This window comes from Mastigoproctus giganteus, unplaced genomic scaffold (genome assembly GCF_048544385.1).
Source record: "Mastigoproctus giganteus isolate SK-2022 unplaced genomic scaffold, ASM4854438v1 scaffold_16, whole genome shotgun sequence".
Classification (NCBI taxonomy): Eukaryota; Metazoa; Arthropoda; class Arachnida; order Uropygi; family Thelyphonidae; genus Mastigoproctus; species Mastigoproctus giganteus.
In genome coordinates, this window is record NW_028328293.1 from 944,451 (window position 1) to 966,435 (window position 21,985).

A 21,985-nucleotide genomic window follows, 5' to 3' on the forward strand; every position below is an offset into this window, starting at 1 on the left:
TTTCTTATCGGTGAAACCGTATATATAAGGCTTCAAAGTTGAAAGGTGGTTTCAGTGTTAGTGATCTGACAGTGTTCTCTGAAGGTAAGGGTGACTCCTTCATGCTGTCTCTGCATGGTCTCAGAGAAAAATATCTAATGGACTGGGTGAGAGTATCTTTGGGTAACCAAATTTGTGATACAAATAATTCCATATTCTTCCATTAGAAGCAGGAACTGTAGTGTATTTATAATGGAATTTCTATAAATATACACACAACTTCAAGTGAATCATTCCATGTAAAAAAATATTCCTGTCTTTTCCATGTTATTTTTCTTCCGATAACTTGAATTTCTATAACAACTGGCAGGAGAAATAATGTTCCAATAAAAAAAAAATAAAAAAATAAAATTTACACACACACACACATTTGCAAGTCAAAAGTTCCTGGTAAACATTTCATCCAATACTGGTGATATTTCATCTCACCCAACTATCAGGTTTTTTCTAGAATATTTTAGTATGAAATATTTTAGTATAAAATGACATTGTAACAAATGCAAAAATCATGAAATATTCAAAAAACAAAACCATTTCCCAACCCCTGCCAATTTGCTATGTATCTTTATATAAATGGTTCATTTTTAACAAATATCACTAAAAATATCAGTTTAGTAAAATGTCATCTCATCAAGAAAAAATATAATCATAATAACAATAATTTAGAAAGTGAAAGAGGAAATTCATGGAACATTCAGCAGAAATTCTTGCACAATCAGATATTCAGGTGAAATACACTGTAGCAACAAAAGTTGTTTATTACAGTTTTAAAATAACTTGAAAATGGAGCAGATAGAAGTTGTGTATATAATGTTTTCATTCTTTTTTTCCGGCAGAGTTAGTTATTTCATAAAATAACATGCATAAAAAAAAAGATAAAAAAATTAAAAAACAGGGCTCAAAGCACAAACATTTGTACATAACCCTTGTTGAAGTTTAAACATATGTATGTGTGATCAAAAAGCTTGTTGACTGAACTAGTATTTGGGAAATAAAATTTTACTAGCTCTTCAGATAGATATCCTTCAAAGTAAGCCTCTCAAACCCTGTACATACCAATTCGAAAATTCTGCAACTTCTGAAAGCATTCTCAATAGGTTTCTTTTAGAATTTATAATAGTTTTTGTGTCACATTCTGAATTAGCTGTTGCAAATCAGTGACCTTTCAAAGAACCTTTAAGCTTGGGTAGGTAACAAAATAAAATCAAAGCTAGTTAGTATGGTGGAAGGGGAACCAGAATGATAGAGCACTTTGCAAGAAATTCTTGAATGAAAAGCATCCACTTCTCTGGTCACTTTCTCCAAACAGCATTGTGAAATCATCATAGAAGCATTTTGTGGTTCACTGTTTGACCATGTGGGAGAAATTCATAATGTACATTTTGATTTGCCCTGTGACTAAAAAATACATTAAGAATGAACTTCAACATTTCATTGAGATTATCATAGTGATTTTCTGGACATTAAAGAAAACAGTCTTTCATTCTGAGGACTGGGCCTTCGTCTCCAGTCATAGTCACATACTTGCAATTTGTCACCAGTAATGATGATAAAAAAACAAAGTGTGGGGCAGAAGCACATTAAAGGTCGTGACATGAGAGAACTTGCCACTTTGTGATCAACTTGGCTAAAATGTGCGGCATGCACATATCTTGTGTTAAAATTCATTGAAATGTTCCATTAGAAACACCACTTTTACTAGCAACTTTTCTGAAAGTAAAGCTTTGATCACCTCTGATCAGATCACAAACATAAAAACATAAGGGAATCTATATGAGCAGAAGGGTGGCCAGAGCAAGGATCATCTTTGAGAGACAAGTAGCACTCATTAAACTTTGCAAACCATTAAGAAGCCTTTGAATGACATATAATCTTCTCTGAAAGATATTTTTAACATCTTGTGAGAAACAACTTTAAGATACAGAGACAGTCCTCAAACTGACTTTGCATCTTAAAATGGACCAAACCTCATACCTGAGCCATTGTTTATAATTATGCAGCAATATGAATTTCATGTTTTGAATTGAGAAAAAACTTAAAATTAATCTTTTGAGCATTTAAAGTGACTTGTAAATGCAACTTTAAATGCTCAAAAGTATGCCAGATAACAAGTTTATATGACCTGGCAATACCACTGGAGAAGATTTAAAGAAGTGCCTTGATATAGATTTTTTTTTAACAGGAATGCTTAACTTATAATTACAACATTTACCAGCATAAATTCTCAAATACATTTCTCTACCATTAATATTAATATCAGGAGATGTCTTCACTGATAGCTGGTAATGTTCTACCCTAACACCAGTGTTAAGCTGGTCCTGGTTTGGTCCTTGAGGTTGTCACAGACATTCTCTCAGATATGCCAGACAAGCTGTACTTGCTACCTGGGAGTCTAAAACGCTGATGGAACTGATATTCGGGCGACACTCAAGTCAAGTGGACCCAATTTCGGCAAAGTCCAGATGGTCTGTGACAGCCAAATCCTCTGCTTGCACCTTCATGATGGTGGGACTGTTAGTAATCCTGGGTATAACCTCCATGCACAAGCACATGGTGGGTGACCACCCAGGTGTGAACCAACATAAGCAGGGGTCGAGGTGTGGCGCCCACACCACATGGAGGAATGCTGCCCCTCTATGTTATCAGGCAGTAGTACTAGGTGGTAGATGACTCTCATCAACTGGTGAAATACCACCACTTTGCTTATTGGAGGTTTGAAGTGGTGGAACCCATGTTTAGTCTCTAGAGCTAAGTTCCGGTCAACCCTTCCCTATCTCTTCCATCATGCAGTATGATTGATGACTTTTGAGGTTATGATGAACGTCGTGGCGAGATCCAATATTCCTTACATTTCGAGGGTACAGCTCTAAAACGGTTTTCGCAGGCCGGCCACTAGTTAGTACACCGGACCGAACCTATTGGTAACTCTCTAGGAGGCTTCCGGATCAGCTAGTGTATAATCTTGCTACCTCTACTCTGCCAGATAGTGACTGGAGGGAGTCCGAGTAGTGTGTGTGCGGGGAGCATTGTCGAGGCCACGTTATGTCAAGGATCTGGGTATATTCTTACCACATGTACGCCATATCCAAAAATTTCATTACTTCATACAGCATGTCCCGCCCACTTTTTCTTACTATTGAATACACCATGAATTGTCAAACTAATAGAACAAGCTTATCTGCAAAAAGATCTAAACCTCCCAAGGACTTCCTAATTCATTTCACAAATATACGTGGTCTCAATTCTAATCTCAACGATGTCCATTTCCACTTGCAGTCTGCCAAACCACATGTACTTTTTCTGACAGAATCTCAGTTATCGGTTGATTCAACTACTGCTCATCTCAGATGCCCAAATTATTCGCTGTATGATTCCTTTCGCCTCAAAGGTGGTACTTGTGCATATGTCCGTTCTGACATTCCCTGTCAGAGACTTGGCAATTTGGAATCTCCTCTCTTTGATCTTCTCTGGCTTAAAATCTCTCTACCTCATTGTGTCAAATTCATCTGTTGTCTCTACCATTCTCCCAACTCCACTAATCACTTGGAGCTCTTTGACTTCCTCTCTTTGCAACTTGACTTTCTCCAGTCCAACTTTCCTAACAGTGAGGTAATTTTCCTTGGTGATTTTAATGTTCACAACTCCAGCTGGCTTCCATTTTCTAGTCACACCGACCCAGCAGGTCGAGATGCTGAGGCTTTTGCAATTACTAATGACCTAACACAGATTGTTCATTTACCTACAAGAATACCAGACAATCCGAATCATACAGCCAATACGCTTGATCTTTTTCTCACAAACAACCCTTCTAAGTACACGGTCGAAGTGAGAGGCCCTTTAGGCACTTCAGATCGCAACTTGGTGATTGTCTCTTCTCCAATGGAACCTTTATCTCATGGCTATTCCCAACCTCGTGTTGTTTGGCATTACAAGAATGCAAAATGGGATGACCTGCGAGACTTCTTTTCTTCTTTTCCTTGGTCGGATTACTGTTTCAAAACTCCTGATGTCAACGTTTGCTCAGATCGTGTCAGTGAAATTATTCTTGCAGGAATGGAATCCTTTATCCCACACTCCACTTTAAAATCTCATCCTTTATCTAAACCTTGGTTTTCCAATAAATGTGCTAAGGCTGTTCAAGAGAAGAATGTTGCATATCGTAATTGGCTTGTTTCTAATTCTTCAGTTTCATTTTCTGCCTACACCAAAGCTCGCAACAATTGTAAAGCAGTTATTAATCAGTCCAAACTAGAGTTTGAACAGGCTAAAAGTAGAAAACTTGCTTCTTGCCCTAATGGTAGCCGAGCATTCTGGTCTCTTGCCAAAGCTATTGGCCGCAACTTTTGCCCATCTCTGCTTCCACCTCTGTCCAAACCAGATGGTTCTGTTGTCACTTCAGCCAAGGATAAAGCTGACCTGCTAGCATCCCATTTTTCTTCCAGCTCGTGTATTAATGATATTGGTAAAACACCTCCCACCATTCCCAACACGGTCCATTCAATGCCTCCTGTGGTCTTCCGTCAAAAGGATATCAGAAGGATTTTGATGAATCTTGATGCTAAGAAAGCTCCAGGTCCTGATGGTATTTCTCCACTTGATCTCAAAATCTGTGCTCCTGAACTTACTCCTATTCTTTGCCGCCTTTTTTCACTTTCTTATTCCAAAGGTGTTTTTCCTTCTGCTTGGAAATTTGCTCATATCCAGCCAGTTCCTAAAAAGGGTGACAAATCCCTCCCATCCAATTATCGTCCCATTGCAATTACTTCTACTCTTTCTAAAGTAATGGAGAAATCAATTAACCACCAACTCTTAAACTACCTAGAAACCTTCCGTCTGATCAACGATCACCAGTATGGATTCCGTCAGTGTCGATCCACTGGTGATATCCTGGCTTATGTTACCCATTTATGGACTACTTCAATGGAAAGGTTCGGTGAAACACATGTAGTTGCTCTTGACATCTCAAAGGCTTTTGATCGTGTTTGGCATAAAGGTCTTCTAAACAAGCTTCCATCTTATGGTTTGCCAACTGTTTTTAGTAATTGGTTATCCAGTTTTCTCTCTGATCGCTCACTGAGGGTGATGGTAGATGGCTCTCTGTCTTCTAACTTCTCCACTAATGCCGGTGTCCCCCAAGGTTCAGTTCTTTCCCCCACTCTTTTCCTCTTGTATATCAATGACCTTCTTCCACTGACTGGAAATCCCATCCATAGTTTTGCCGATGATAGCACATTGCATTCAACTTTCCGTTTTGACAAACCTTGTCCTGCTCAATCAGCTTCAATTTCTCGGAAATCTGCTGCCAATTCCTTAAATGCCGATCTTCAGGTAATTCTCCAGTGGGGCAAAGACAACTTAGTTGATTTCAACCTTTCTAAAACTCAGTCTTGTCTTATATCTCGCAAAAAGGATTCTTCTGCTCCTATGCTTATCTTTAGTGACACTCCGATTTCTAGGCAAAGTGATACATCTCTTTTGGGGATTACCCTGACTTCTAATCTCTCTTGGCACAAGCACATTACAAATATTGCTTCCTCTGCATCTAAAAAACTTGGTTTTCTCTTTCGCTCTCGGCGTTACTTTTCTTCCAAACAGCTGCTCACTCTGTATAAATCGCAAATCCACCCTGCCATGGAATATTGTTCCCACATTTGGGGTGGTGCCCCCAAAACCTCTCTCAGGCTTCTTGATTCCATTCAGAAGAGGGCAGTTAGGTTAATTAATGACTCATCTCTAACAGAGTCTCTCCACTCGCTTTCTCATAGACGCGCTGTTTCTGCTGCATGCCTCTTTTACAGATACTTCCACGGGCACTGTTCTGAATTGGCTTCTATAATTCCTGCTCTCTCTTTCAAAACAGTCCGAACACGTGCCGCCACCAGCCAACATCCATTTACTGTCCAACTTCAAACCCACAGAACCAACTTTTCATCTTCCTCATTTATTCATTCAACTGCCGTTTTCTGGAACAACCTTCCTTCATACGTATTTCCTGAAAATTACAATCTACAGAAGTTCAATGTCAACAAATATCTTCTTTCGTCTTCTCAACCTCCAACCCAAGCACGGTACTAAGTACTATAGGTTCTAATACCTCTCGTGTTTGGGGTTCGCATAAAAAAAAAAAAAAAAAAAAAAAAAACGCAACTATGAATATACTCAAAGGCCTTTCAGAACATAGTAAGATTGTGAATGAAAGATGCTGCAATCAACAGATTTACAACACAAAATAATAGGATGACATATAAGTAATAGTTCTGTACATGACATTTCAATAACAGTGAAGATTCCCAAGTCAATGATTGGTGAAGTGATCTGCAAGTGGAAGCAGAAGGTGCTACCAAAATTATCATTTCAAGACAATTTTAGCCTTCTAAAATGACCCAGAAACCTTCTGAAGCTGACAGAATGCGACAGGAGGACCCTACAAAGAATGATCTGCTCTGAACACAGATCGATATCACAGCACACGCAGTTCTCAGTGAGGAAATTGGAACACAAGTCAGCACAATTAAAGTGTGAAAAACTGCACAATATGGGTTACCATGGTCATACAGCCATCCACAAGCCACCAGTCAACCTGACTAAGGCCAGATGCCATCTAGCTTGATGTAAGCACTACCATCCTCAACCATAGACCAGTGGAAAGCTGTGCTTTGGAGCGATAAGTGAAGGTACATAGTCTTGACAGTCATACTTGGGTGTAGTCAATTCCCAGAGAAAGCTACTTGCCAAACTATATCATTGCGACAATTAAGTTTGGTGGAGGTAAGCATGATGGTCTGGGATCTTCCAATACCATGAATGCTGAGGTCCATCTATACTTGTCTTCAAAGAAAGTGCATCACCTAGGAATTTCACATTTCTAACCCTTTTTCACGATGACATGTTACATTAATGACTAGCCTCACAAACAGAAATATAAACAAAAAAATATTTATTAATAGTTAAGGCAAAGCTAAGTAATATTTGACAGGTGCTCTCAAAATATTCCAAAATGAGCATTTGCAACCTTTATACAACAGTTTTGGTAAACACTACAATTACGGCTGAAATGTTATCAGAAGCCCTCAATTTGCTTCATTTTATCATTTTAAATAGAAAACAAAATGAAAAGTTCGCCAAGTGCAAACTAATATTTAGTTGAATTACCTCTGGCCCTGATGACAGCAGCACACCGTCGAGGCATTGACAAGGTCAATTTCTGAAGATAATCAACTGATAGTTCGTTGTTCAAAAGACAAATTAGGCTTCCTGAAGTTCACAAAGGGTCTTTGGTTTCTTTCTGGCAACTGCATATGCCACATGATGCCACCAGTTCTCTATAGGATTCAGGTCCGGGATGTTTCTTGGCCAGCTAACAGTTGTAATGGACCATTCTTCCAACCATTTTTTCACCTGTTACAAATGTAAACACATTACTGTTGAACTTCTAATGCAGAAATGAAGCTAAACTACAGAAGTGCCTACTTACACTTTTTGCCCGATGACAAGGAGCAGAGTCATCCTGAAAGATGCAATTACTTGGCAGGTTAAAATGGTCTCTAATGGTTGGCAGCAATTTGCCTTCCAATATAGCTAGGTATAGATTGGCATTTACAGAACCTTTTATAAACTGCAGGTGACCTACACCACTATACAAAATGCACCCCCCATATCATTTGGCTGGTAGGGAATTTCACTACAGACAGACAGCATACAGTACGGATGATATTCTTCGGCACGTCTACGGTGAATCGTTTGTCTCCTATCAGAGCCATGCAGGTTGAATTTCTTCTCATCTGAGAAAATAACTGGACTTCCACTGCTCGGGGGTCCATTTGACATGCTCCTTACACCAAATTAATCGGGCCGTTTTCATTTTTTGTGTGAGCAGGGGTTTCTTTTTAGGAAGACTGGCTACAAGTCCATTTTTGAAGAGGCATCTTCTGACTGTTACTGCACTTGCTACCACTCCTGTATGTTCTTCCCATTCTCTTTTCAGCTCAGACGAAAAAGCTTTACTGTTTTTAAGGCATAAGTGCTTCAAAACGCAGTCTTGTTTTAGAATAGACTCGTCTGTGTCCGGTTCCTTTTTTCCTATAAGCAGAACCAGTATTTTTGAGTTTGGAAATAAATCTGCTCACTATCCACTGATTACAAGACACTCTATAAGCAATATGATGGGATGAACATCCTTCCTCACGTGAAGCAACAATAGCACTCTTTCTTCGTGGCGCCAACTGCACGTAACTCGCCATTCTGACACGAGCAAGCAGTGACTGCAACTCTTGCAGAGTGCTTATATAGCTGAAAGTAACAGCTGATGCAATATTACATCATCATCTATGTATGTCAATCTTACCTGATGCAATCTGTAAGAAATATTGCCATATTCTTATGTTATTCGGATGACAATTACAATTTTAAGGGATGATGCACTTTTATTGAACAGTGCATCACCAGTGTAGATGTCCCGAACAGTAATGCATTACCAACATCGTAGCAACATGTTGAGGAAGGTTCGTACCTATATCAGCAGGACAATGCTCAATGTCATACTACTCACATTGTGACAAACTGGCTTGAAGACATGAGTGTCAAAAAATTTGAATGGTCAGCCCAGAATCCTGACTTTAATTCTACAAAAAAACCTCTGGAATGAGCTTAATCAATGAGTGAATGTAAGGAGAGACTACCCAAAAAAAAAAAAAAAAAATAGAACTGAACTGGTCACCGCTTTGAAGGTTTATAGTGAAAAATATTGAAGGACATTTATAAAGAAATCTGGAGAGTGTTACACAGAGATCAGAGACTGTCATAAAGGCTAAAGGAATACGTCATTAGTTTTTTCTGTAAATTAAGGTTATTTGTAGATACGCAGGTGCCCAGATATTAGTGGGAGGGTAATGCATCTTTTAGTAAAGTCAAATTTTGGAAAATATTTTATTACCAAATTAAATACAACTAAAATGAAAGCCAGTTCCGGGTTGACAATCAGTGGTTAATTTAATCACTAAATTCCCTTCCCAGTGACATGTTTTTTCAGATGCATTAGCATATGTGTGAATGCACTTATTGTCTTCACATCCTTTCATTCGTCCATCTGTAAGTAACAACTAACTCCTAATGGAGGAATTTTCATAAAATTTTATATTTTACTTTAGAAATGTTTGTCAAGCCATCAGAACAACAGAAATCCAGCAATTATTTTTTGTCCATCCATCCACATGCAATAACTAACAACAGATGAATTTTTATTAAATTTTACATTTGACTATTTTAGAATGATTTGTCAAGCTTTTCCAAATTTCATTAAAACTGGACAAACAGAAATCCTGCAATTAATAATTCAGACACGGCATGGGTTTGTTAAGGGGAATTCTTGTCTGACAAATTTGATTGGATACTATAATGTGGTCACAAAGGAACTGGATGCAAAGAATAATTTTGATATCATAAACTTCAATTTTAGGAAAGCTTTAGATACTGTTCACATGAAGCTATACTGTACAAATTGGAGCAGTACGCATTAAGGGCAAGTTGTTACAATGGATAAAAGGATGGTTGAGTGGGAAAAGACAGAGTAGTTATCAATGGACTCTGCTCTTCATGGACTAATGTTATTACCAGAGTCAACAACGGTTCAGTGCTGGGCTCATTGTTTTCTATATTTATCGATGAAGGTATATCAGACAAAGTCCAAGCTTGCAGTGATACAAAGGTTGGCAGGGTTGTTAATGACAGTAAGCTACTGCGACAGGATCTATAAAATTGGACAGATGGGCTGAGAAGTGGCAACTGAAATTTAACATTGACAAATGCAAAGTACTGCACGTGGGTAGCAGTAACCAAATGGAAACTTACCAACGGTGTGGTACTACACTCAGGGTGGTAGAGAATGAAAGACCTGGGGGTTATTGTGCAGTCAGATATGAAATTTTCTGAGCAGTGCAGACAAGCTGCCAGAGCAGGTCATGGGGTCTTGTAAATGATATACAGGAATACTGCTAGTAGGAAAAAGGAAGTGATTATCCCTTTGTATACGGCAATGGTCAGGCCACACCTTGAGTACTGTGTACAGTTCTGGAGGCCTCATTTTAGGAAGGATGCAGAGTTGCTAGAACAAGTACAGAGAAAGGTAACAAGATTGGTGAGGGGAACCAAGGTGTCCTCTTACCAGGAAAGGCTCAAGTTCTGCAAATTGCAGCATCTGGAGACTAGGCACCTGTGAGGTGATCTGATTGAGGTGTATAAGACCTTGAATAATATGGTATTTTGTTTTGTTTGTAAATAAATTTATTGTAAATATTAAAATTTTAAGAATTTGGTTTTTTCATCTTTCGTTTTTTTTTACTTCAATGGTTGGTGAGAAACACTAAAAAAATCATAGTATAGACCTTGAATGGTTTGAGCAGGCTCACTGCTGATGGGATTCTTCTTCTTGGTCAGATTATGAACCTGGGAAGGTCAGTTGAGAATAGATGTGCAGAAATTTGCCTTTAGCCAGCGGGGTAGTTGATCGCTGGAACAAACTCCCATCTGTTGTTGTGGAAGTTGATAGCTTAAATAAATTCAAGGAAGAACTGGACAAACTTTTGGAGTGAATGGATGGGTGTAATGGGAATTTTTTTTTTTTTTTTTCTATATTTCAACAGCAGTATAAGCTTGCTTTCTTGCTCTGCACTATTGTTAATTATTTATTTATTCACATAATTTTCTCCATACACAGTGTATTACAGCTGAAGCACAAGATTTTATATTGTTTTTTGCTGTGTGCTGTTTGGAGGAATTAATGAGTAACAAGGTGGATGTGGAGAAATGAGTTAGTTATTCTCAGGTTTTGCATAATTCATTGCCTTTTGCTCATAAGTCATGAATTATTTTTATTTGCTAATGCACCTGAAATATAATGCACTGCATATATTAACTAACTTGTTATTTATATATCTTTCATTCATATCAACATTTTCAATTTTCCTATCAAAAGAATTAAGGAACAGTTGGGGTGGAATCAAATCCCCCCCAACTGTTCCTTAATTACTTAACACCTATAAGAATTTGATCACATACCTGATGTGACAAAACAGATAATTGTTTAATCCACCAAATTGCTATTGGGTAATGATATCCTGATCTATCAGTTAGTCATTTGCACAAACATATCCATTACTTAAATTCAAATTTAAGTTATTGAATATCAGTTAATATCATAAACTTGATTTTCAGTCAAAACTTTTCAAAAAACATATGATTTACCTCTGTAGATGCAAAACTCCAGACCAATATTGTGAAAAAAAAAAAAAAAAAAAATATATATATATATATATATATATACATACATACACACACAGTGCTTTTTTTTTGGGAGGGTATGCAACAGTACGGCGTACCAGCACCTTTATTAACAGTGAGGTGTGACATTTGGATGCAATGCTGTTATTTGGTTTTTAGGAGCATTAGCAACTAAGGCCATATTGCTCCGGGGATATGCGGCAGCCATTCCCTGACCTTTCCGCATCCTCCGTATTTGGTGGTCACGGGCTCTAACCCCGGTCTAATCAAGAAGCGTGTGCTAAGCACTGCTGCTCCTCCCCACCTGGCTACGGATGTGCCTGGATGCAATGCACTTTGAAATTTGTAATTTTCCGTAAATTTTTTTCACATTTACCTACTATTCAAATAAGCTTAAAATTATTTAATTTGCATTTTTTACTGTCTATTGTTAAGATATTTACTGTATAAAACTGTATAACCATTTTTATAATTCTAAATTACTCAGTCGGACCTCTGTTTAACAAAGTCCTTTTATAGCGAATTATTTTGAATTCCTCTTGGAAGTCACATTTAAAATAGTTTCCGTTCAGCGAAGAAATTTTTCATATAGCGAATGGATTAGGAAAGAATTAATTCGGTACGCACTGTTTGCATTTCTGGCCTTCAAGAAATTTAGGCAATTAGTGCTGCTGCATGAATTAAGAGAACTAAAAGGATTACCATTCTACAACTTAGTAGTACCTGGTAAAACCTATCCGACCACTGTCCCACATACGGAGAAGTCGTGCTGGTCAAGAGTGAGCAGATCAAGGTGTATTCCCAGTGGGCTCTAGCCCACCTTCTACTGCAGTGGTGTCCAACCTTCTCCCATACAGGGGCCATATTCAAAAAAATTCAAAGTTAGATTTCTTTAGTGTTACATTTTCCATATAAAAGTATTGCATGTAAAAGTAAAATTGAAAATATTCAAAACTTTTATTAAGTACAATACACAATTACATTTACTGAACAAAACATTTAATGAGAATTTTTTTTGATAATTAACAAAATTTAAAATGCTGTTTTAGTTCACTTTCCTCGCTGGCCGTAGGTTGGACACCTCTGTGAAACAACTGTAAGCGCACTGTTCGAGAATTAGAAAAGTGGTTTTCTTTTACCCCATAAATAATCATCTGTTGTTTTGCGGAAGTGTGTTATCAATAAATTTTCCCTATCTCTGTTTACATGGTCACAGTACTTGAATATCCGAATGACACCGTCATTTTGGACAGTTTCAAAAAAAAAAAAAAAAAAGAAAGAAAATTCATATTTTAAGAACTAGTGACAATACCGATGACAAGAGAAGGACAACAAAGGTATTAATCCTTCTAAACATGAATTGTTGGCATTTGGTGAAACTGAAGTTAAAAAATTGTCAATTAGGTTACAGTTAAATGCAATTCAGCGATTTCGGGGATACCTAATTAATAAGAAGGTTTCAGAAGAATTGAAGCATTTGATGAACGCTCTGAGTACGATACCAAGTTTCAGTGAATGTGAACTGAGGATTTTCACAAATGAATCTGATCGTCAGCCAAACCAGCGCTCCGTTGATGACAAAAACAGTTGATTCACTAATGTTGCTTAAAACTGTAGGCCCACTGCTGACCCACTTCGATCCAGCAAAATATGTCGATTTGTGGCTGCTTCGGAAACTTCATTCAGCAACCGACACACAAAGAGGAAGAAAAGAAGAAGTCGGCATAGGGTGTCCGATGAGAACTTAATGAAAATTTGGAATATTCTACAAAAACTTTATTATGAAATTATTTTTACTAATGTTATTATTTTTTACTTATTTTTTTATATACTTGAATAACAAATTTATGCTTAATAAACTGTTAATATACTTAATTTGTTGTTCTTATTCTAAAAATTACTACTAAAATAACAATATCAGGAAAAAAATTTTAGAGTATTTTTCATATCCTTTAAATTTTCAATTTTTCCTGAAAGCAAAGAATCAGCACCTATTTTTTTACAAAAAAAAAAAGCACTGTATATATACATATATATATTAGAACAACTTTGATAATGTATAATAAATTACTAGCTTAATGTACTTTTTGATGGATTTCATAAATATTGTTTTTGATTTTGTTAATGTTTTGTACAGCATTTGCTGTACAAATGCTGTAAGTGAATAAACAAATTTTTGCTAAAGAATATAGACCTAATATAATTTATACTTAGAGAAAGAAGTAGAATGTATTTTCATAGCTCAAATTTTCTATAACTCAAATATTTTCATGTTTCCCTTGAAATCAGACTTATAGTGGTTCCACTGTAATTTGCTGACTAGACTTCCAACGTTTTGGATGAAGCATTAAGTTACAGGTGTCTGGCCTTGATATATTTCTCGTTGATTGACTGTGCAGAAAGGATGATTTCATTGGTGTAGCTACTTCCTCTTCAATCCCTTCAACATATGATCTGACCATGTCACTGCAAGCCAAATATTAAGGTCTAGAATAATTTTTGTTGTTCATCTGGTGGACAGAAGATGACATAAAAAAAGCATATGTAGGGTATCCAATTCTGATGGGTTTCACCTCTACCTGTAAAGTATACTCAGTGGCCAACATAGTCTTGATATGCACACCTTTTGTGGTACAACAGGTTGTGGGAACAACCTATAATGTGAGGAAGAGGTTAACAAAACCACGGATGTTCAGGCCAAACTAACCTATTAGAACAGGATATTAGGCTGCTATATAAACAAAGACTGGAACGTAAACTTAATCAAAAGGGAAAGTGATGCAAAATACCTATGAAACTACTACAAAAATGTTGGGAGCAGAAGAAAGCAAATAAATGATAGCCCTTTAAGTGGGATAAGGAGAAAAATACAATGGGAAAGGAGCATATCAAAAATAGATATTAAACAAGAATTTAACACTATGTATATATTAAGTGCAATAGCATCATTAATACACAGCCATTTATAAGGCAGCATCATTTTAAGTTATATCTCATATTGAGAATACCTTCACAATGAGTTGCCATAATGTTGCACTACTTCGAATAAGTAATGCTTCACCTAAGGAGAAGACTAATGTTACTTATTCTCAGATAGGTACCACCACTTAGACGGCACCGTTTCAGGGCTATTTTGTATTTGTGTGGGATAATAACTCTACTATCCAGTTGTCCCTATTAGACTTAGAAAAGCAAAAATGTAGAGAGAAAGTAATAGTAGGAGTGGAAGAGGAAAAGAAACGGTGTAGAAGAATGAAAGGGACAGTAACTCCAACTCACACCACTCAAAAACTCAAAACTCCTCGAATAGGCAACGCTTCCCCAGTGGGGAAGGCTGTTGTTACCTATTCTTGGAAACTCTGGACATCATCAGGCTCCCCCTGGTGCCGTTTCAGGGCTATTTGGCCCTTCTTCGGTGGGTGGGTGGGTGGGTGGGTGGGTGGGTAGGTACCTGAGTGATGCAATGATTGCAAAACAGTTATGAAGTATAACTCCACAATATGAGAGATGCCTGATGGCGTATGATGTATTTAGACTAAGATGCATTTAGGGCTAAAGCCTCAAGCTGCAAGAAAATTTAGACTGTATATATTAAGTGCAATAGCATCATTAATAAACAGCCATTTCTGAATAAACAGAATATTTATAAGGCATCATTTTAAGTTATATCTCATATTGTGAATACCTTCACAACGAGTTGCCATGATGTTGCACTACTTCGAATAAGTAACACTTCACCTAAGGAGAAGACTAATGTTACTTATTCTCAGATAGGTACCACCTATACATAGGTCTAAATTTGCTCGCAGCTTGGGGCTTTAGCCCTAAATACATCTTAGTCTAAATACATCATACACCATCAGGCATCTCTCATATCGTGGAGTTATACTTCATAACTGTTTTGCCATCATTGCATCACTTGGGTACTTACCCACCCACCGAAGAAGAGCCAAATAGCCCTGAAGCGGTGCCATCCGAGTGGTGATACCTATCTGAGAATAAGTAACATTAGCCTTCTCCTTAGGTGAAGCGTTACTTATTCGAAGTAGTGCAACATCATGACAACTCGTTGTGAAGGTATGCACAATATGAGATATAACTTAAAACTATGCCGCCTTATAAATATTCTGTTTATTCAGAAATGGCTGTGTATTAATGATGCTATTGCATTTAATATATACATAGTCTAAATTTTCTCGCAGCTTGAGGCTTTAGCCCTAAATGCATCTTAGTCTAAACAAGAATTTAAATCATTTGCATGGAAACCAAAAGAAAAGTACCAGAAAGGAAAAATGGATGGGAATTAGCATGTCAGAGGCCTGATAATATAAGAGGCTTCATAATAAAGACGAGTAGAAACTGAAAGCAATAAGAAAATATAAGCATTAAAAATATTAAAAGGAAGTAAAACACGAATTCCTTAATCCAGGAGATGATACTGCCTATCAGAAGTGGAAAGGAAATACTGATTGGTGACAAGATTTCAGAGGTACTGAACACCAAAAAAGAAAAATAGAAAAGCCCCGAGACAATGCTGCTGATAGAACTATTAAGTTTGGAAGTGAAAACATGAGAAAACTACTCATTGAGATATATAAAAAAAAAAAAAAAACCCACACTTTAGTGGAACAAGTATTTCAGCCAGAAATTAATGAAGTTTGTATATATTTTTTTGAAGATTTATACAATCTTAAAAAAATAAAATTAAATTAAATTAAATTAAAAAAAAAAAAATTTCCTAGAGCCTTCAAGGGAATCAAAAGAACTCAAACTCTGTTACTGTTTCTGTTTCTCACCTGCTCTATTTAAAATCTTTGCTGAAACAACAGTAAAAGAATAGAATTTGGAATGAAACAGAATGGGAACTGCAGTAGGGGGACTAATCTTTTCACACATGATCAAGTTGTTATTTCAAGCAGTAAAGAAGATCTAAAACCTAATGATCAAAAACCTCAAGAACAACTACAAAAGAGAAGATATGAGAATCAATTTCCAGAACTTTTTTTTTTTTTTTTTTTTTTTTTTTTGGCTGATGCTCCATAAGCTCTCTTGCATCCTTGCATCACATGCCACTACTACCAGTAAATGGAAATTTATTCAGAAATAATATTAAGGAAAAAAAAAAAAAAAATTAGGTGTCTATGGTCAGTAATTCATGAAGATGGCAGATGCACTACAGATTTAATTAACAGAACTAATAAAGCTGCAATAGAAAGTAAGATTTTTAAACATGAGTGATCTGAAAGAAAAAATCTCCAAAGAAAACAAAAGAAAAATATATCACTCATAATAGAGAGTACTTACCTATGGATGTAAAACACAAAGAATAACCAAATGATCTGAGAACAAATAATTCAGTGGAAATGGACTATTGTAGATGCTGTCAGAAAACAAAAATTGGATAACGTTAGAAACAGAAATCTTAAGACAAATAGAAATCAAGAAAATAGTTAATGATGGAATTAAAAATAAGACTAATCTGGTTTTTACATGTAAAAAGATGGCCAAAAAAGGTACTCAATGGGTACTACAAGAAAAGAAAAGATGGAAGTTTAAAAATCGAAAAACTATGAATATAAATGCTTTTAAATTTTTTTTTTTTTCCTATTCAGATTTTATAGCTAAACATGAGCGGGATTATTGTCAAAAATATAATAAATTTTGTAAGAAAAAAAAGAGTTTTCACTTTAAAAATATGTGAAAAAATAAAAATTTTCATTACTTTTTTTTTTGGAATGGAATAACTTCCACATTTATATATGTATAATTTGATTCAGTTTCATTAACTTCTGAATCAGAATTCCAGAGAATTTCTTCAACTTCAGCTTGTGTTTGCCCACATCATCTGGAATCTTGCAAAAAGGCTGTGCCTCCTACACCAATTTTCTAAACTATTATAAATACAGAAACTGCTATTACTTATAAAAGCTACTCATAGATGGAATACCCATCAACTCTCCACAGCTTCAAGAGATACTGTAACATATACAGTTGCAATTTGTTGATACTGCATTTAAAGAGCCTTCAAAACATATACATACATTCTTACTCCTTTGGACCTCACATAAAAAAAAGGATAAGCACACACATACTCATGGAAGATTAATTATAATTAAACCCCCACTTATTGTTTAAAATTTTGTGTTGTATTGAGTTTTTTTTATTCATCTTCCCTTATGCACTACTCCAATCCACCTCACTCAATTTTGTACTTCTCATCTGAGGCACACTATAGCCTCAGCAGCTCATGCACTATCAAACCCCCATAACACACACACACACACTTCTCATCTGGCAAATTCCCTTCAAGAGAGAGAAAAAAAAATACAAGGACAGTACAAGGAGCCAAATTATAATGTACTATATATCTATTACCCATAATTCATGCTCCATATGAAAAACACACGTTATAATGCTGTGTTTTCAATGGTCAATATGGAGATATAGAAGTAAATGCATTTAAACTGATCATATTTCAAGCCAACATGACCAATTCTTGTATTCTCTATCTTGAGATCTCCTCTGATCCCATCCCAAAGTATAAATACAAAGTTTATTTATTTAAACTTCATGGAAATAGGTACATGGGAGGATATGATTTTTCTTTTTTTGCTTAAATCAGGACTCTGAGCAATCTGTTTTTCATGAGGGGTGCCCATAAATATAGTATGAATTAACTACACTCTTTATATCACAATAAAATCATTTATTATCTGGCAGGTACGTTACAACACCTCTGCTGGAGCCTTAATCATTTATTTGCAGACCCTGAGAATGTAAGTGAAAGTGCTCTAGTAAAAGTGCTTGAATAATAAATGGTTCTGTTGTTATATAAAGAGTACAGGTAATTTGTATCAATCTTTATAGATATGATTTATTGCCAGATTTAAAAAAAATAGAAAAAAAAATTTTAAAGTGACATTTGTCAGATGCCAAGTGATCAACATTTATTATTATTAGCTACATAGTGCAAGAAAGCTTGAGGCTTATGCTGCACCAGCCAAAAAAAAAAAAAAAAAGTTACCCTGAGAGTGAGAGAGTCAAAAGTCGAAGGGAATCGCCAAGAAAGAAAGAGAAGAATGATGATATCCAGCTCCGGATCCTGGGTGTGCCAAGCCTATACTCACCAGATTTGAGCCCCTGGGGGCAATATATGCTTGAAATGAAGAATATTCAAATTATTTTGGTTTGTAATTTTTAAATAAATATTGCTACATATGGTATCACATTTTAAAGCTAATGTATTAATCTACTGATGTATTACTAATAAAAGTTTTAATAATATGGACGTTATTGTTTTGCCTATAAAAAGACCTGCCTCGATTTTTTACTTTCACAAGCTAAAAAAAAAAAAAAAACCCCTAATGAAAGGCACTGATCTCTCAAATTGTAAGGCGAACATCAGAAGTTGCCCATGTTACACTACTAAGCAATATTTCTCAAAAACCAGATATAAATTACCTACACAACACCCTTTTCGGTGCCTGGCACCCCACAGGCAAGACACTTGGCACATTATCGATACAGCATCTGACAAACCAGTGATGATTTAACTCACATGAGGAGATATGCTAATTGGTTTAGACCTTTCTGTAGAGTCTACGTTGTGTATATAGGTTTGGTTTCCATTTTTAATAACACAGACAAAAAAAAAAAAAAGGTTGCAAGGAGTAGTAAAAAAATATTTATCTCTCAAACTGTAAGGTTAACACCATCTTTCACTAAGGCAACTCACAGTTATGGCTTTTTGAAAGATCAAGGCCCTTCATTACACTGAATCTTTTCTTACCTGTGCCGTACATTACAAAATGAATAAAAGTTCTATTATCTACGATATGTAAAATCTTGAGAGAAGCAGAGAAATTAGTTACCATAATTTTTTAAAAGATTATTTTCTGTATAAAAACTCAAGGATAGTTCAGCAGTTATTCAGTACAAATAATTAAAAACGATAATAATAAATCTTGTCATTAAAAGTTCTCAGTGCATCTCTGTAAATAAATGTCAGTTTGAAAGCCAATTTTTCTCTATCGGAGGGCAACCTGTTTTCCTTTTGCATAGCGCATCCAAATTCCTGAAGCTGGCCCTGTTCTCTATATATGCAGCATTAAACTATATAAATAAAACTAACAGAAAAATCAATGCAAGCATTTTCAATATGCAAATGGCGTATTTGATGAGAAACTGAAAAGGTGAAAATTATACACGACAATTACCAAGACCAAACGGATAAAATCAATTAAAGTTCAACTAACCTTATGTGTCCAAATGCACGTCACCAGAAGCAGAATATCAGAACAAATACAAAAAAATAGCTACAAAAAGAAAAATAACATCAGATGTGGGACCGCATATAAATAACAAAATGTCAATAAGCCAAAGAATTCATTATAAGCCATAGAATATCTTGAAAAACATTTCAAAATATGAAAAGAAAATATAATTCACTCACAACAGCTGCAGTAGAATACTGGATATAAACAAATTTCGTGCGAGTAACCTGGGTTAAATTTCCATCGACAACTCCCTCTGGAAACCTGAAACAAACAAAAAAAAAAAATTAATTAACACTTGAATTAAGACATGACGATGTACCAATAACAGTTAACAGTTGTAGACACATCAGCCACTCAGGGCATATATCATCTTACACTAGTGTTCAAAGAAAGGGCATCACCCCTTAAAATTGTAATTGTCGTCCGAATAACGTAAGTATATGGCAATATTTCTTACAGATTGCATCAGATAAGATTGCCATGAGTAGGTAACGACGCAATATTGCAACAGGTGTAGCCGAGTGGTCATAGCGGGAGTGCAGTAGCACACGCTCTTTGAGTAGACCTGGGTTCAAGCCCCCTGACTGCTAAATACGGTCGATCTGCCAACCTGCATTGGACCATCGTGGCAGATTACGGTCCATTTCCCTCAGCATGAATTGTTGAGGAGGCTTCCATCCTACAGTGCGTTGATAATGGTTGCAGTTTACCTTGTTTTTTTTTTTTTTTTTTTTTAAACACACCTTGCCAGAGTTGCAGTCATTACTTGCTTGTGTTAGGATGGCGAGTTACGTGCAGTTAACGCCACAAAGAAAGACTGCTATTGTTGCTTTACGTGAGGAAGGATGTTCTTCCTGTCATATTGCTTATAGAGTGTCTTGTAATCGGTCGACAGTGGGTAGATCTCAAGGATACTGGTTCTGCTGATAGGGAAAAAAAGGAACCGGACGCAAACGAGTCTCAACGCAAAACAGGACCGCGTTTTGAAGTGTTTATGCATTAAAAACCGTAAAGCTTCTTCGTCTGAGCTGAAAAGAGAATGGGAAGAACATACAGAAATAGTAGCCAGTGAAGTAACAGTTAGAAAACGCCTCTTCAAAAATGGACTTGTAGTCGGTCGTCCTAAAAAAAAGGCCCTCCTCACATAACAAATGAAAAGGCCAGATTAATTTGGTGTAAGGAGCATGTCAATTTTTTTTGCATTTCATTCATTTATTAATTACACACAATATACAGTCTCAAGATTACGTACATCACAGTATATACATGATTTATATACAATATATATTTACATATAATTAGATGCTCTGTACATATCAATAAACACTCGTGTGTGTGTGTGTGTGTGTGTGTGTGTGTGTGTGTGTGTGTGTGTGTGTGTGTGTGTGTGTGTGTGTGTGTGTGTGTGTGTGTGTGTGTGTGTGTGTGTGTGTGTGTGTGTGTGTGTGTGTGTGTGTGTGTGTGTGTGTGTGTGTGTGTGTGTGTGTGTGTGTGTGTGTGTGTGTGTGTGTGTGTGTGTGTTCTTTAATCAGGGTAGCTCCCGCTCCCAGGAATAAGACAAACTCTACCTTGAGCACTTGTGAATATGTAGTCTTTACAAAGCAGGCCTGGAAAAGTATATTGAATTACCTGGGTCTGATTTTACTGTAGCACAATTCGCGCATGAAATTCCGCACCCACTGGAGGTAGTGCAATACCAGTGTGTACAGGCGATCCCGCTCCCCGGGTTGCCCATACCAGCAGGAAAAATAAATAATCAAATAAAATAAAACAACACTAATAATCAATAGTCCGGATGGCACAACTATAAACAAATCAGCATGTCAAATGAACTCCGGACCAATGGAAATCAGTTATTTTCTCTGATGAGAAGAAATTCAACCTGCATGACTCTGGTGTGATACAAACGATTCGCCGTAGACATGGTGAAGAATACCATCCAGACTGAATGGTATCTGTCTACAGTGAAATTACCTACCAGCAAAATGATATGGGAGTGCATTTCTTATCGCAGAGTAGGTCATCTGCAATTTATAAAAGGTTCCATAAATGCCAATCTATACCTGGCTACGTTGGAAGGCAAATTTCTGCCAACTATTAGAGACCATTTCAACCTCTCAAGTAACTGCATATTTCAGGATGAGTCTGCTCCTTGTTCATCGGAAAAAAGTGTAAGTAGGCACTTCTGTAGTTACTTTTGCTTCATTTCTGCATTAGAGATTCGACAGTAATGTGTTTACATTTGTGACAGGTGAAAAAATGGTTGGAAGAACGGTTCATTACAAGTCTTAGCTGGTCAGGAAATCAGCCCGGACCTGAATCCTATAGAGATCTGTTGGCATCGTGTGGAATCTGCAGTTGCCAGAAAGAACCCAAAGATCCTTCGTGAACTTCAG

General features: G+C 36.5%; 1 protein-coding gene across 5 annotated transcripts in view; it reads right to left on the reverse strand.

Moving 5' to 3' along the window:
* The window catches only part of SpdS (Spermidine Synthase), a 227,213-nt gene extending 207,585 nt beyond the window's left edge, over positions 1 to 19,628 (reverse strand). For 4 of the 5 annotated variants that reach the window (XM_090389401.1, XM_090389403.1, XM_090389400.1 and 1 more), the window contains exon 1: positions 19,569 to 19,624. The gene's annotated coding sequence lies outside the window, so the exon portion shown is untranslated. Of the gene's footprint in view, positions 1 to 19,568 lie in introns of all 5 variants that reach the window. The other variant, XM_090389402.1, reaches the window with a different exon arrangement.
* Between the last annotated feature and the right edge of the window lie 2,357 nt (positions 19,629 to 21,985).